Source organism: Vigna umbellata, chromosome 11 (assembly GCF_029865625.1).
Source record: "Vigna umbellata cultivar VRB3 chromosome 11, Vumbellata_1.0, whole genome shotgun sequence".
Lineage (NCBI taxonomy): Eukaryota > Viridiplantae > Streptophyta > Magnoliopsida > Fabales > Fabaceae > Vigna > Vigna umbellata.
In genome coordinates, this window is record NC_142175.1 from 13,544,934 (window position 1) to 13,556,448 (window position 11,515).

Consider the following 11,515-nt stretch of genomic DNA (forward strand, 5'->3'; position numbering starts at 1 on the left):
CATTCAAAAAATCCTTCTTTCAAGATAAGTAAATACTCAATTTAGCTTATCAACAAGACTATAATCAAGATGTGCACATGCTTTCAGTGTTCACTCAATCACATAATATCCAACAAATGTTATTTTTATGAATGATAAATCAACTAAGCAAAGATGCTCTTATGTGTTCATGGAATCTATCCTCACTAGATAAAGTGTTTCACTCAAACACACAAGTGTATAGGAGATATTCACTCATTCACTTTACTATGACAATATCACATGAATCAACTTTTCCTTTCATTTAACCACAATAAAAAACACTTACAAGCAAGCATCATCACTAGGACTTTTCAATGGCTTATAATGTGGCTTGGCTAACAATAACAATTGGTTTTTCTGGATCACAAAACCCTTGAGTTAAGAGAATCATCTAAACACAACCATTCTTAATTATCCCCAACTTTCTTTTGCATTGAGCTTTTCTTTTCATTTTCTTCTGCTTTTTACATGCTTAACTTTTGGCTCAATGCTTTTTATTTTCCCTTTCTATTTTTCAACAACCCCAAACCTGAACATTTATCAATACCACAGAATATTTTCAACTTAATTCAAGGTAAAGCTTTTCAAAAAGGTTTTTCAAATCATGTTCAAGGCTAAGGGTTCAAAGGATAACACACTTAGTGCTCTCTTTTAGTGGGCTAAATTCATGCATCTGGCTAACAAAAGGGTTACCAACAAATGGCCTTGATCATATGATGCAAACAAGCAAGTGATTCAATAATAGAAAACCTAGGCAAAGTCATTCATGCTTTCAAAGTGATAACATTTAACAACAACTCTGGAGCTCAAAATCTCACATATAGGCTCATTCATATTCCACATACACATCCTGCTTATCATCATAATCACAATCATAACATCATGCATTTGTTCACAAGGCTTGTGAACCACCTGTATAAGCATATAATGTGCACATTCTCAATCATCAATCAAGATCCAAACATCATTAAGCAATACTCATCATGCAATAAGTCATAAGCAAACCATCATAACAGACAAGTTTCAAATTGAGTACATCAGCCCTATTCTAAAAACAGCAGCAAATAAGTTCAATATTACAAAACAAAAGATAGAAAAGATCCTACTGATGACAAATTTATGAACACCGAAAAACGGCGCCACAAACTTGTTTAACCCTCGGCAAGTGTGACCGAATCGTATTAAGTAATAAAACTCGGTAAGACCAAGTATCGTTCTCCCAAAGGACTCACGGCCTAGTTAGCTTATGATTTGTTGATTATTTAAGACTTGAGAACAATTGATTTTAGGTTTTAAATGTAAAAGAAAATTAGTAAACATGTATGCATGAGTTTGACCAATGGAAAAGAGGAATACAAACACTTTAATGAATTAGATGGATGAGTATGTTGTTGGGGTTATCAATTTCATCTTATCCACTCTCATATACTTTTAGGAATTCATCATTCTTTTTATCAATTGCTAATGCCACTCTCTAAATCACCTTGCAAGAAGGCCTATCCTTAATTACGAGTTCATATAATTCCTAGCATCCCTAATAATTAATTCTGAAGTGCAGAAGCTTAACGACAACCAACCCTCATATTCCTATGTCTAAGCAATATGCTATTGGGAGAAATTCCCCGGATCTAGATTTCCCCGCACGTTCCCATATCGACAAAATCAATAATCATGGCATTGAATAAGTTAAACAATGCAAGCTTTAAGCAAAGAGGAAAAACCCTAACTAATGATGAAAGAAAGCATGTATCTTAAAATAAGATGTTAAAACACAAATTCCATATATGAGAGTTTCACAAGACTACATTGATTCCCCAACAACCATACAAGGTTTAGTTCACCATATTCATGGTGAAACTAGATGAACAATAATGAAAGAATGAAAAATAGAACCCTAGAAGGATGAGTAGGTAGCCTCAGCATCCAAGATCTTCCTCCAAGGGTTGGAAAAGAGAGTGTTTGCTTTGTCTCCAGCCAAAGATACAGACCCTAGGAAGACCTAAAGCTTATATATTGTTCGTAATATTATAGAAAATTAGGCCCAAGCCCAAACTAGTGTCGCTCAGCGGTAAACTACCGCTCAGCGGTAAGTGCGTGAAGTTGATTCTTCCCCTCAACTGCATTTTCACCCCTTAGCGGAACCAACGGGTGTTCATGATTGCCGCTCAGCGGTAAACTACCGCTGAGCGGTAGTTGCGACTTCTCCTTTTGCACTTTTTGAGTTCTTTTCTAATTCCATATCTATCCTTCTTCACTTCTTTCACCAAATTCACCTTAAAACCTGCATAAAACACTGAAATCAAGCATAAACCTGTCCAACTCTCTTATTTCCAAAAATATGAACAAAAACATGATTCCAAGCTAGTTTCTAAGTGTTAAAGGTTGCTTTTAGTATCAATTTTAAGCATAAAAATAACAGTTTTTCAACTGTTATCAAGTTCATTATCACTAGTAGCCATATTTTCAATTATTTCTGTAGCTTCCTCTAGAGTTTTCCATTTGATATTTCCTCCTGCTGAGGCGTCAAGCATCATCTTGGTTTATGAACCAAGACCTCCAAGGAAGATTAGGACTACTTCCACTTCGTCAAATCCATGCGTGGGAGTCTTTCTTAATAAGCTTTTATATTTGTCCCATGCATGACCTAGTGATTCCTCCATGCCTTGCCTGAATGATGAAATCTCTTGCTTTCCTTTATTTACTTTTGATTGTGGAAAGTATTTGTTTAAAAACTTTGTCACCACTGCTTCCCACTCTGTAAAGCTTCCTTCTGGAAAAGAATTCAACCAAAGCTTAGCGTTGCCTCCTAATGAGAATGGAAACAGGCTAAGTTTGATAGCTTCGTCCGGCACCCCATTTATCTTTACTGTGTTGCAAATCTCATTAAAAGTTGTGAGGTGCTCATATGGGCTTTCGTGAGACAACCCATTAAATTGGTTACTCTTCACCAGTTGGATTAATGTTGGTTTCACCTCCATATTAGCTGCATTGACTCTTGGTCTTGTTATGCTATTGAAATGCTGAGGTTCAGCTATATTAGTATAATCTGCAAGCGTTCTTCTGGCATTATTATTCTCCATCTCCTTAGTGCTATGGTTAGAGCTTTGTGGTGATGGTTGTAACAGAGTTTCCGGAGGAGGAAAAAGTTCTCTAGATGTACGGATTATTCTCCTCCGTCTACTCTCGTCTAGGCCTTCAAGAAGAGGTTCTGAAGTTTTCTTGCTCCCAGTTCGGATTGCTCCCTGCATACACAAGAAAACAAATCCCTAGAAAAATTGGTTAGCACAAAAAGATATAGAAGAAGATATAAGATCAGAGATAAGAAGATAAAATAAAAACAGAAAATAAAATAAAATAAAATAAAATAAAAACCGAAAAATAAAAACAGAAATACAAATTTCAAAATTCAAGTCAAAGATAATCAATAATCACACAAATGAACTAGTTAAACCACGAGTCCCCGGCAGCGGCGCCAAAAACTTGATGACAAATTTATGAACACCGAAAAATGACGCCACAAACTTGTTTAACCCTCGGCAAGTGTGACCGAATCATATCAAGTAATAAAACTGGGTAAGACCAAGTATCGTTTTCCCAAAGGACTCACGGCCTAGTTAGCTATATGATTTGTTGATTATTTAAGACTTAAGAACAAATTGATTATAGGTTTTAATGCAAAAGACAATAACTAAACATGTATGCATGAGGTTGATCCCTAGCATCCCTAATAATTAATTCTGAAGCACAGAAGCTTAAAGGCAACCAATATGCTATTGGGAGATTTTCCCCGGATCTAGATTTCCCCGTACGTTCCCATATCGACAAAATCAATATTCATGGCAGCGAATGAGTTAAACATTGCATGCTTTGAGCAAAGAGGAAAATCCCTAACTAATGATGAAAGAAAGCATGTATCTTAAAATAAGATGTTTAAACACAAATTCCATACATGAGAGTTTCACAAGATTACATTGATTCCCCAACAATAATACAAGGTTTAGTTCACCATATTCATGGTGAAATTAGATGAAAAATAATGTAACAATGAAAGATAGAACCCTAGAAAGAGGAGTAGGTAGCTTGAGCATCCATGATCTTCCTCCAAGGGGTGGAAAAGAGAGTGTTTGCTTCGTCTCCAGCCAAAGATACAAACCCTAGGACGTCCTAAAGCTTATATACTATTCTAAAATATACAGAAAATTAGGCCCAAGCCCAAAATAGTGCCGCTCAACGGTAAGTGCGTGAGTTGATTCTTCCGCTCAGCGAAGCCAACGTGATTTCCTGAGTGTCGCTCAGCGGTAAACTGCTACTGAGCGATACTTGCGACTTCTCCTTTTGCACTTTTTGAGTTCTTTTCTGATTCCATCTCTATCCTTCTTCACTTCTTTCACCAAATTCACCTTAAAACCTGCATAAAACACTGAAATCAAGCATAAACCTGTCCAGCTCTCTTATTTCCAAAAATATAAACAAAAATATGATTCCATGCTAGTTTCTAAGTGTTAAAGGTTGCTTTTAGTATGAATTTTAAGCATGAAAATAACAGTTTTTCAATTGTTATCACCTGCTCTAGTGCTGATAGCCTCCATCAGTAGATTCTATCTCAGGTCCTCATCAGCCTGTGTTGTCATCTGTATCTTCCTCCTCTTCATTATCTTCAGCATCCTCAAATGCGTCATCATCATCATCATCTTCATATTCCTCCATAGCTGAAGCTTCAGCTGCTCCTGGTCTGTTGCCTTGGATTTGCTCCTCTAGCCAATCCACCACACTATGGAACTCATCCATAGTCCACCTGTCTGTTGGGGGTGTGTCATATAACCCAATAATCATCTCAGCAGTTGCCACCTGTCCTTTGTGGATGGATTGCATCTGTGCACCTATAAGAGACATGTACATGTCTCTCATCTGGAATGGCTCTTCCTCATAAGTCTCTGCAGATGCCTGACTCTATGTTGGTCTTCTTTCTCTACGAGGACGTTGTGGTGGGACTGGTTGAGTTGCCTCCTCTCCTCCACAATACTGCCTATAATAGGCCCATCAATGGATTTCCTCATTCTCTCCAATGATGGAGCAGAAGTATCCACCCCAGCTATCTTGCGTAGGTGTGTAATCAAGGAAGGATGCCCTAAAGGTGCCTTGTTGTTCATCGTGTTGGAACACATTTGTATTTCATTGGCAAATACTTGGCCAATGTTAATGCTCATATTTTTGAGCACACAATAGAGGAGAAGTGCCCTGCTGAGAGTGATGTCTGAAACATGAGAACATGGTTGAATGTTGGCATGGGAGAATGCCATCCAATACTTAGCAAGAGGAGTCAAATCAGTCCTCCTGATATTCACTACTGCACCATTTCTGTTCCTCTGGAAGCGTCCTCCAAGTACACATAGAACACTTTCCACATCATTAAAATCAGTGTCGTCCTCCACACAAAGAGCAAACTGGCACTACTCTCCAACCCATTCAGTATCCAAAAAGTTGTTGATAAAGTTAGGATCATACCTAATAGCTTGGCCTCTAACATAGCTTAGGTAATCCTCAGCTGGATAGTCACCCAACCTCCTTCCGTTGGTGTAAAATTTCTTTACCACAGCTATATTGGCTGGTGCAGGGTATGTAGCTAGCCTCCTCCAATTTCTTCTCATCAGTTGCTCTATAAATTGAGGAGCAAAGTTAGGTATCATTCCAGCTTTCCTCTCCATCAGGAGTCTCCTATATTGAACAATCCTAACTTTCCTCTCCATCAGGAGTCTCCTATCTTGAACAATCCTAAACTGCTTCTCATGTTTGCGAGATAGGAATCTACTAGAATGAGGTTGTTTAGGTTCCTTGTCTTTCCTCTTTGGAGGTTGTGGTCTTCAATCTTTTGCCTGAAGAGGATGCCATCCCTACATCAAACACAAATTACAAAACCACAAAACATGTTGTTAATCATTAGTAAACCATAAACAACACCTTAAATCCATGCTAAACCACCGCTGAGGGTCAAAACAACCCCTCAGCGCAACCAGTGCACCAAGCCAACAAGAAAAAGAAGCCAAAAACCAAGTCTGTTAGAATCGCGCTCAGGGGAAATTTCTGCTGAGCGGCGATTCTGCAGATTTTGAAAAATTCACTTTCAACACTTCCTAACTCCACCCACATGGAATTTTCATACTTCCAGACCAAAATCAAGCATTTTAATCGGTTCAAAAATCAATTAATTCATCAAATCATGCATAGAAATCAAAATCCCTAAAGACTCATGCTTTGAATCATCCATATTCATACCAATTCATGCTTTCAAGAACCCTAGAATGAAAATATGCTTGACTTACTTGGGTGGAGATGCTAGATGAGTAAAACAGATGGAGGAAGCTTGGGGAGCAAGCTATAGTTGCCAACTCAGCAAAGCATTTCAAGAAGATGGAGTTGTTGTCTTTGGGCGTTGACGTAGTGCAAAGGCCGTGGACACCAACCATCCACTTGTGCTTCTTTGGTTTTCTTACGTCGCAGCCTTTTGGAGTTGCATAGACATGGTTCCTCCCTTTTATTAATATTCTACAAAAGCAATGTAAAAGTATTTAGCAAAGAGAACATTCTAAGACTTTAGAAAGAAAAGATTAAGTCCTTTATTCAACTTCCCTTTCTTGGTCTTAAAGAGAAGTTGATACTTCTTTGGATGGTAAGTCCCTAAAGGGGTTGCCATCATTCCCTCCCTCTTTAAAACGATTTGTCCTCAAATCGGGAAGAAAGAAAGAAGCATAACTTTGGGTGTTATTGGCCACCGGGGTCAAAAATATATCTACAAAAAATAGCAGAAATTAGTATGATGAATGAAGTATATGCAAAGATAAGAAGATAAAATGAAGGCCTTTTGACAAAAATGGTTTTAGAAGAAGTATTGGCCTTTAATATTTTTTTGAATTCACTTAGTTTTGAACATTCCCCATGATAAAATGAAGAAACAAAGTGATGTTTTTGAGAAGAAGATTCAAGGTATTTACCTTTTAATGAAGAAGTTAACAACATGCATACCTTTGTCTCCTTCTTCTTTTCTTGAGAATGTTGCTTGGCCAACCTATTTTCTTGTTTTCTTTCTTTTTCAATTTTTTCTTTGATTATTATCTCATCCTCTTTCACTTGTTCAGCTGTAAGAGGAATCAATGTGATTTTAATTCCTTTATGGAAGAAAGTTATTTTGTTGGTATAGTGATAACAGTTGAAAAACTGTTATTTTCATGCTTAAAATTGACACAAAAAGCAACCTTTACACTTAGAAACTAGCTTGAAATCATGCTTTTATCCATATTTTCAGAAATAAGAGAGCTGGACAGGTTTATGCTTGATTTCAGTGTTTTTGTGCAGGTTTTAAGGTGAATTTAGTGAAAGAAGTGAAGAAGGAGAGAGATGGAATCAAAAAAGTCAACCAGAAACCAGAAAAGTCAACCAGTCAACCAGGAAAGTCAACCAGTCAACCAGAAAAGTCAACCAGTCAACCAGAATACGAAAAAAAGTCAACCAGACGAGTTTTGGGCCAGTTTTATGCGATTTTATGATCTGTTTGGGCCTGGACCTGTTTTCTATTATTTTTATGTCCTATTTAAAGACCTAGATGTCTTAGGGTTGGTATCTTTGGCAGAAACGAAGCAAACACTCTCTCTTCCATCCCTTGGGGTAGATTGGGAGATGGTGACAGCTCTCCTCTTCTCTTTCTCGGGTTTTTCTATCTCTTTCATTCTTTCATTATTGTTCATCTAGGTTCACAATGAATATGGTGAACTAAACCTTGTATGTTTGTTGGGGAATCAATGTAATCTTTTGAAGCTCTCATATATGGAATTTATGCTTGCATCTTAATCTAAGACTTACGCTTTCTTTCATCATTAGTTAGGGTTTTTGCTCTTTGCTCAATGCTTGCTTTGTTTAACTCATTCAATGCATGATTATTGATTTTATCGATACGGGAACGTATGGGGAAGTCTAGATTCGGGGAATTTCTCCCAATAGTATATTGGTTGCCTTAAGCTCCTGCACTAAATAAACTAATTATTAGGAATGCTAGGAATCGTATGAACTCGTAATTAGGGAGAAGCCTTCTTGAAAGGTAATTTAGATAGTGGCATTAACAATGATGACTTGAATGTTGAATTCCTAAAATATATGAGAGTGGATAAGATGAAATTGACCCCCAACAACATATTCATCAATATATTTCATTGAAAGTGCTTGTCTTTTGTTTTAGCCATTGATCAACCTCATGCATACATGTTTATTTTCGTCTTTTGCATATTAAACTCCACTTATTTTGTTCTTAAGTCTTAGCTAATCAACAAATCACATAACTAAACTAGGCCGTGAGTCCTTTGGAAGAACGATACTTGGTCTTACCGAGTTTATTCCTTGAAACGATTCGGTCATACTTGCCGATTGTTAAACAAGTTTGTGACATCATATTTTGGTGATCATAAATTTGTCCATCATATAGCCATCATGAGTGGAATTATGATCAAATTTCCATGGCCTACCAAGTAATACATTCACAACATCCATTGGAACAACATCACATAAAACATTTTCTTCATAGTTGCCAATGGATATTGGTATGGTTACCTGTGTGTTCACTACTATTTCTTCATCCTCTGTTATCCACTGAAACTTATAAGGCTTGGGATGAGAAATAGTAGGTAAGGCCAATTTGTGCACCACTCTAGAACTACAACAATTGCAAGAGGAACCACTATCCACAATCAATGAACAAGTGTTTTCAAAGATTTTGCATCTTGTTCTGAATAGGTTTTCCCTTTATGATTGTTCTAGTTCATGGGTTTGACTTCCAAGAAGTCGTCTTACCAATAATAACTCACCTTCACAAGGTAAGGCTTCTTCCTCATATATAGAAGTATCTGAGTCACTAGAAGAATCTTCATTTTGACTTTGATGGTCTAAGAGACAAGTAGACTGTTTGTGAGGACACTCAGAAGAATAATGTCCTCTCTCTCCACACTTAAAGCATTTGGTCTCTCTACCCCTTGTTTCTTTTGAAGATTCTTTGTGAAAGGTATTTCTTTCTCGCTCTCTCTCTTTTTCTTTACCTCTCACTTTCTCTTTTTCTTTTTCTTTTTCTTAAGGCTTTTCATACCTCTTTGGACTACCCTCCCTCTTAGTATCTGTCCTATTGTTGGAGGTGGTAGGGTAGTTCCTTTTAGTGGAAGCTTTTCTTCTAATTTGTTCTTCCACTCTCACACATAGCTGCACAAAATCATTGAGATCTAAATAAGGTAAAAGTTCTACCTTATCTCTTATCTCATAGTTAAGACCGCTTTGGAACCTAGCTATGGTGAATCTCTCTTCCTCTTTTAGCCTAGCTCTTAACATGAGTAATTCTAACTTTTGTCGGTATTCCTCAACACTCATGTTTCTTTGTTGAAGTCGATGCAGCTTGTCCATGAATTCTCTAGCATAATAGGCTGGGACATGCCTTCTGTGTAAGGCTGCTTTCAATTCATTCCAGTATTGGATGGTGTAGTCGCCATGCATCTTGATCTCTTATGATGGATGTCCACCAATAGAGGGCTGCTCCTTGAAAGGTCAAAGTAGCTAAGGTCACTCGCCTCCTATCATCTATGTGGTAGCACTCAAAAATTTGTTCGACCTTCATCTCACACTCAAAGTATTCTTCTACATTGTCTCTTCCATAGAAGGGTGGAAGGTCAAGTTTAGGTTCCACATGATGGTCTCTATGGGTATGATGACGCCTAGGAGGGCGTTGATAGTGATCACAAGGGTGATAACTATGGTGACCATTATGTTGGGAATGATCATCATGATCATGGTTTTGCCTATGAGAGTGATCCCCTTGTGAATGCCCTCTTTGAATGAGAGCAAGATTGGCGACCATTTGCCTTAGTTCATGTAACTCAGCCTTGGTTCTATTGAGCTCTTCTCTCAACTCTATGTTGTCCTGATCATGATTGGTGTTACCTTGAACACTAGAGTGACTCATGCTTGTGAAGTAGAGAAAGTGTTTTCACAAATATTTGAAAGCCTTGCACAAGTATGAATCAAAACTTTTGGAAAAGAGGATTTGCTTGTTTTTGGTGAATGACTTCTATAGAGATTCTAAAGGTGAAGAAACCGAATAGCTCCCAGGAAGGAGAGGTGAGTCACAATGGACAAGCTTATAAACCTTGTCCTTCCTTAGCCAGAGTGTCTCCTGACGTTTCTTACCCAAGTTTCTAGATAGAAGTCTTTCAAAACCTTTTTTGGAATGTAACGATGTTGTGCCCCTAATAAACCAAACGAAGGTTTGTCTATATGGTAGCGCACCAAGCTATCACGGAGACGTAGAACACAAATATTCAACAAGCAAAAGAAAGAAAGTATGAAATGAATGGAAAAAGAAAAAACGACCCTAAGTGAAAGTGCAAATGACACTGGGAGCCACTTGACACACTTCCACTTGGAATTGCTTGATAAGCACTTTCCCCAAGTAACTCAAGTTTCAAAAGCAAAGAAGAATATACTACAAAGGTTCCGTGATAGAAAGCCAAATATACAATGAAATGTAGACTATTTAAACAAAGCCAGGTATGGCTGCAAAGGCAAAGTAAATGAGCTAAAATGGAACTTTAGAATGGTGTTTTTCTGCTGCAAGGAGGTGCTAGACAGCCAATGTAAATTCCTCTTGAAGTCCACTTGAAGCAATGTTAGCAAGACCTCCACTCCTTAAGATGCTACCCCTTTGATAAGGCCTAGCTGGATGTTAAAACTCCACCAAAATATGATGTTCCAGCAAACAAGAATCACAAAAACCCGTGAGTGATCAAAAGAATGGTGCATCCAAGTTGAATGCAGAAGTAATATGACAGCAGAATATGGAAGTCAGGAAAAGGTGATTTCTAAACACTTTGGGGCTGGAATAAAGGCTAGCACACAAAAGGAACTTAAGATAGGGTCTAGAACATATTAAAAAAGCAAGAAAAACCCAAAAACAGTGATGGAATTCTGTGCAATGTAAGTGTTTGATGATAATGCAAAACTGTTTGATGAAATGACACAAAGAACAGCAGATTGTTGTATTTTCTGGTTTGGAGTCGTGAAAACTGGATTGCAGGGGTTATGTGCTTTTTGATGATTTGAATTCACTAGTATAATGATTCACAAATGGTTGGAACAGAATCCCCTAGCTTTTGCCAATCAAAATTGCAAATTGAAACTTTTAAGTGTAGAAAACAACAAAGAAATGCATACTACACCAAAAATGTGGCTGGAAAAAATGGAACAGCGGTGTGCAAAAAGAATGGAAATGTATCTAAGGCTCCAATGATATTTCAAACAAGTTTATGTCATCAATTTTGATGTGTACAAACACTTAGACAGCAAAGACAAAGGCTTAGCAGAATTTCACTGTTTCACTTCCAAAATTGACCAAAATTTGATAGATGAATGGGTGAATCTGCATCGACACCTTTGGAAACAAAATTTGATGTTTGGAGCAACATTGTATCAA

At 37.5% G+C, this 11,515-nt stretch overlaps 1 pseudogene; it reads right to left on the reverse strand.

Moving 5' to 3' along the window:
- Positions 1 to 4,925: 4,925 nt before the first annotated feature.
- LOC148191012 (uncharacterized) lies at positions 4,926 to 10,009 on the reverse strand (annotated as a pseudogene).
- Between the last annotated feature and the right edge of the window lie 1,506 nt (positions 10,010 to 11,515).